This window comes from Arachis ipaensis, chromosome B5 (assembly GCF_059453495.1).
Source record: "Arachis ipaensis isolate K30076 ecotype BB chromosome B5, ASM5945349v1, whole genome shotgun sequence".
NCBI classification, from domain to species: domain Eukaryota; kingdom Viridiplantae; phylum Streptophyta; class Magnoliopsida; order Fabales; family Fabaceae; genus Arachis; species Arachis ipaensis.
The window spans coordinates 125705675-125711674 of record NC_142440.1 but is presented as its reverse complement, the minus strand read 5'-3'; positions in this window follow the sequence as shown (position 1 = coordinate 125711674).

Sequence of the window (6000 nt, the reverse complement as noted above, 5' to 3'; positions counted from 1 at the left end):
ATTACTAATTATTTATAAAACTGCTGCAGGCCAAAATCTGATTTACAGCCCAAATTTGAATGGAAAATAAAACAAGGCAAATGGGCTGAATGGTAAGTGTGAATAAAGGCAAGCCCAAGTCATTCATTTCAAACAAAATTCATCAAAGAAGCATAGCAAGGCACCAACGGGCTGAAGTAGAGAAGAACCCGATCCAAGCCCGAAATTGTTTTTCAATTTCCCACCATCTTGCTCCAACCAAAGCAACGTTCCTCTCCTCTTTAATCAAGTCAAATCAAGACTTTAGAAAAAAGTAAGAAAGAGAAAGAGAAGAAAAGCTTCCTCCATAAGCCAGTAACCAAAGAAGCAAGAAAGAGAAAAACTAAGCTTGAAGCACAGAAGCTAAAGCAGAAAATCTAATCCAAATCAAGCTTAGGTTAAAGGTAATCCATCTCATCTTACATGCATCAGATCTTCATCCCTTCTTCCCAACTCTCTGCACTATCCGAAAATGACATTCAAGGAAAAGTTGATCTCTGTTCTTCACTGCTACAAATCCACGGTCATAAGAGATTCTTGGGGACCAAGTTGCATCTCTATGGTTCAGATTTGGTTGACCATTGGAAGAAAATTTCGGTTACTCTTATATGGCTTTTGGTCAAGTTGGAGAAGTCAGAAGCAAAGTTTCCATTGTGAGGTTTAATGGAAAAAGTGAGACAGTGGGTTGGTGAAGCTCAAGGCTCAAGGTGTTGACCTTGGAAGAAGAACTCAGCCACATGCAAGGAGATAAAAGAAGATTGTTGTTCATTCAGAATGCAAAGAGAGAAAACCAGTGAATAGAGGTTTTGTTCTGAGAGAGCTCTTTGAAGAAGTTCAACTAACTGGACAGTGTACCCTAATCAAAGGTGCATTCCGCCAGTATGAAGAACTAAATCAGAGGCTTGCTAGTCTGGTTTTTCGCATAGCACAGAGGTTGTTGATGAAGTCAATCTCCTTCATGTTTTACTGATTGTAATGTACTTTTCTACGTTTATCTTTCTGTAATTTCTTGTGAGAAAAGGCATAGTGAGAAAGTTCAAGTAAAAGCCATGAGTGGAAAAAGGCTGAGTGAAACACTTGAGAGAAAAGCCTAGAGTTATTTTCAGATTTCTTTAGGTGTGTTTATGTCTTGTATCTTGTACCTGTGAGGTATTCCTTTCTTAGTTGGATTAGCACTAAGAGTGAATAGTTAGGTATTAGCATAGCCAATGTCAAGTTAGGTTAGAACTTGAGTGTGAAAGGATTGGGTCAATCCTGAGTTATTGGTGTATGTAATACTGTTAACTATAGTGAAATTCTTCCATAGTTGTGGAGGAGACTGGATGTAGGTTGCATAGCACAAGGCAACCGAACCAGGATACATGCTGGTGTTAGCTTTTCTCTTCTCTGCTGTGTTCTGTTTTCTGATATTCATGAGACAAAAATAAATTGTCTCATAAATTTTCGCTGCTAAGTTAAAACAGAATCAGAATTGCAAATCTGTTTTGAAAGGGTAACAACAGCAACTAAAAGGAAGGCATAGATTCAACCCCCCCTTCTCTAAGCCTACCACAACCTTCAATTGGTATCAGGAGCTAAGGTCTCAAGAATCAAGCTTAACCGCTTGGAGCAAAGATCCAATGGTGAACAATCTGGGCACAACCACAATTGCCTACACCCTCACTGAAGGCCAGTCAAACAACCGGCCACCTTTCTTTAACGGAAAGAACTATTCCTACTGGAAAGAAAGGATAAGGATCTTCATCCAATCCATTGACTACAACTTATGGAAGATCGTTGTGAGTGGTCCCAAGATCCCAACAAAAACAAGTGTTGATGGAGTGGTAACTCCGAAAGAAGAAGCTGAATGGAATGAAGATGACAAGAAGAAGATAGAGCTGAACGCTAAAGCAATCAACCTTCTTCACTGTGCTATCAGCTTTGAAGAGTACCGGAAGGTGTCTAGATGCAAGACAGCCAAAGAAATCTGGGAAAAACTCCAGGTTACACACGAAGGTACTAAACAAGTCAAAGAAACGAGGATTGATATGCTGCGAAAAGAGTATGAGATGTTTAGCATGAAGGATGGAGAAAGCATTGATGAATGATGAAGCATTTGAGAGATTCTCAATCATAATCAACAACCTTGATGCTATGGGTACAAACTATGCAGAACAAACCTTGGTGAGAAAACTCCTTAGAAGCCTCACAAAATAGTGGGAAAACACTGCCACTGTCCTAACCGAGAGTAACAACATAAGTCCCATAACCTATGATGAGCTGAGAGGAAAACTCCTTGCCTATGAAGCCACACACACAAACACAGACTCAAAGAAAAAGGGAATAGCCCTCAAGTCACAAATAGAACCAAAAGAGAGTGAGTCTAGTGATGATATTTCAGATGACGAACTTTTGTTTTTTGCTAGGAGATTTAGAAGGATGATGAAAAGCAAGGGCAAATACAAGGGTTCAAGTTCAAAGGAGCAAAAGATGGACTTGAGCAAGGTGACATGCCATCATTGCAAGGAGGCTGGACACTTCAAGTCAAACTGTCCAAAGCTCAAAAAGGAGGACAAAGGCAAGAGGGAAAGGAAGAGAGTACTCATGGCAGCTTGGGAGGATCTTGAGAATGACTCAAATAAAGAAGAAGAATCTGAAGGAGATGACAAAGACTGCTTCATGGCTGGAAACAACAATCTTGATGAGGTAAACTACTATGATTTAACCAATGAGGACTTGCATGCTATTATTGATGATCTTACTTTAAACACATCAAAACTGATTGATAAATACAATGAGTGCAGATCTGAAAGAGATGTGTTAAGAGCTGAAAATGATTTTTTAAAAGAAAAAGTGAAGGAAACTGAATGTACTTTAGACATCATTGAAGAAAACAGATTTCTAAAATCTGAACTTGAAAAATTAAAAGGAAAGCACATTGTGGATCCTTCTCATGAGTTAATTGCTAAAAATAAAAGATTAAATGATATGATTAAAAGGCTGAATGGTGACTTAGCAAAATTTGCTCAAGGTTCTAGCAACTTGGACAAATTACTTGCAAGTCAAAGACCATTGTTTGAAAAATCTGGTTTAGGCTACATAGCCAAGGAAGATGTAGTTTCTAACACTTCCTCTATAAAATTTGTGGCCTCTTCATCAAATACCAAATCCATACCAAACAAATCAGGTATCGGATATGTTTCAACATGTGAAGAAAAATCTGATGAAGAATACACAATTGAAACTGAGCCTTCACCAAAAACTGAACCGAGTTCAAACCGGCCAGGTTTGGGTTATATTTCGAAAAATGAGGCTGCTTTCAAGAAACCAACTTTTTACAACAAAACCTCATTTTCGAAAGGCAAAAATATTCAAAAAAATCTGGTGAAAATGCTTTTGCAAAGAGGAATAACTTTATTAAAAATCAGTTTGTCAAAAGAAATGCATCTCCTCCAAGAACCAGAAAATTTCAAAGCTTTAATCATTTCAAGCAATATAACTCACATCAGTTTCAGCAACACACCCCAGAAAATTATTGTGTTAATTGCAAGAAATTTGGTCACTCATATGCACAATGCTTCATTGAAAAGAGAGTTGTAGGAAACAAAGTCTACAATGTTGTTTGTGATTTCAATGCACTTGTGCAACCAAGATAGATTAACTTCAAATGATCCAAATTAATTTGGATACCTAAGGCTACTTGAAACTCATCATGCAGATTTGCCTAGCATCTAAGAACAAAAAGGACATGTGGTACATGGATAGTGGATGTTCAAGGCACATGACTGGAAGGTCAACCTACTTCATCAAACTAAATAAGTATGATGGAGGTTTTGTGACCTTTGGAGATGATGGTAAAGGTAAAATCATTGCTGTTGGAAAAGTAGGTAATGAGCAATCTACTTTCATTGATGATGTGCTTTTGGTTTGTGGTTTAAAGCACAATCTTTTGAGTATAAGTCAGCTGTGCGATTTAGGATATTTAGTTGTTTTCAAAAAGCTTGAATGCTGTGTTGTTAATGAAAAAATAAATGAAGTGATGTTTGTTGCCAAGCGCTTCAATAATATGTATGGACTTACTCTTGATGAACTAAAGAATCAAAATGTAGCTTGTCTTCACTCTAAAGAATCTGAAAAGTGGTTATGGCACAAGAGATTGGGCCATGCAAGTATGTTTCAAATAAACAAACTTGTAAAGAAAGAATTAGTAAGAGGTCTTTCTTTGATAAAGTTTGACAAAGACATCACTTGTGATGCTTGCCAAATGGGAAAACAAACAAAAAGTTCTTTTAAACCAAAGGAAGACATCTCTACTAAAAGACCACTTGAGTTGCTACACATTGATTTATTTGGTCCAACAAGAACTCAAACCCTAGGTGGTAAACATTATGGTTTAGTAATTGTGGATGACTATACTAGGTTTGGTTGGGTTTTATTTCTTACACACAAAAATGAAGCCTTTTCGGCCTTTGAACCTTTTTGCAAGAAAATTCAAAATGAAAAGGATTTGAAAATCTCTTCTATAAGAAGCGATCATGGAACTGAATTTAAAAATAATTTATTTGAATCCTTTTGTGAGGAATTTGGAATATCTCACAACTTCTCTTGTCCAAGAACACCACAACAAAATGGTGTTGTGGAAAGAAGAAATAGAAGCATACAAGAGATGACAAGAGCCATGCTTTGTGAGAGTAATGTTCCAAAATTCCTTTGGGCTGAAGCGGTTAACACAGCTTGCCACATTTTAAATAGAACAATCATAAGAAAATTTTTGAAGAAAACCCCTTATGAACTTTGGAAAGGCTACCCACCAAACTTAGATTACTTGCACATCTTTGGATGCAAATGTTTTGTTTTAAATAACAAAGAAAATTTGGGAAAATTTGATCCAAAGGCTTATGAGTGTTTGTTTGTAGGATATTCCACAACTAGTAAAGCATATAGGGTTTATCATCAAGATGCTAGGATTATTGAGGAATCCATACATGTTACATTTTGTGATACTAACTTGGTACAAAGCTTTTTGGAAGAATGTGATGCAAGAAATCAAGCTCAAAAGGAAGGTGAAGCTGCTCAAAATCAAGAAAAAGAGAGTTCTGGACAAGCTGAATCAGAAACTGCTAATACTGAGAATTCAAGAGACAATTCCATTTTGTCTCATGAATCTGAAGGAAATCCTGCAGTCAGCAGCGTTCAGAATCCCTTGGTGAATGAATCTGCCTCCAAGTCCACCAGACCTCGTGAATGGAGATTCTTGAAGAATTATCCTGAGGAATTTGTCATTGGAGACGTCTCTCATGGAGTGCAAACAAGGTCTTCCACTAGAAAGGCAAATGAAGGATCAAACATTGCCATTCTCTCACAAATAGAGCCTCAAAACGTCAAGGAAGCACTTAGTGACCCTTCTTGGGTTAAAGCTATGGAGGATGAGCTTCTTGAGTTTGAAAAGAACCAAGTATAGACTTTGGTTCCAAGGCCAAGTGGAAAGAAAGTGACCGGCACCAAGTGGATTTTTCGGAACAAGTTGGGAGAAGATGGTAGCATTGCAAGAAACAAGGCAAGGCTAGTGGCTCAAGGATATGACCAAGAAGAAGGAATAGACTTTGATGAATCTTTTGCCCCTGTTGCCCGAATGGAGGCCATAAGACTTCTCTTAGCTTATGCTGCATTTTGTGGTTTTAAATTATACCAAATGGATGTGAAATGTGCATTTTTGAATGGAGTGATAGATAGAGAAGTGTATGTGGAGCAGCCTCCTGGTTTTGAAAATAAAGAGCATTTTGATCATGTTTTCAAACTATCTAAAGCTCTCTATGGTTTAAGACAAGCTCCTAGAGCTTGGTATGAGAGACTTAGCTCTTTTCTTTTGAAAAATGGTTTTCAAAGAGGCACCACTGACACAACTCTGTTCATCAAGAACTCTAATGATTCTTTTATTCTAGTCCAAATATATGTTGATGACATTATTTTTGGATCAGCAAATGAATCCCTTTGTTCTGAATT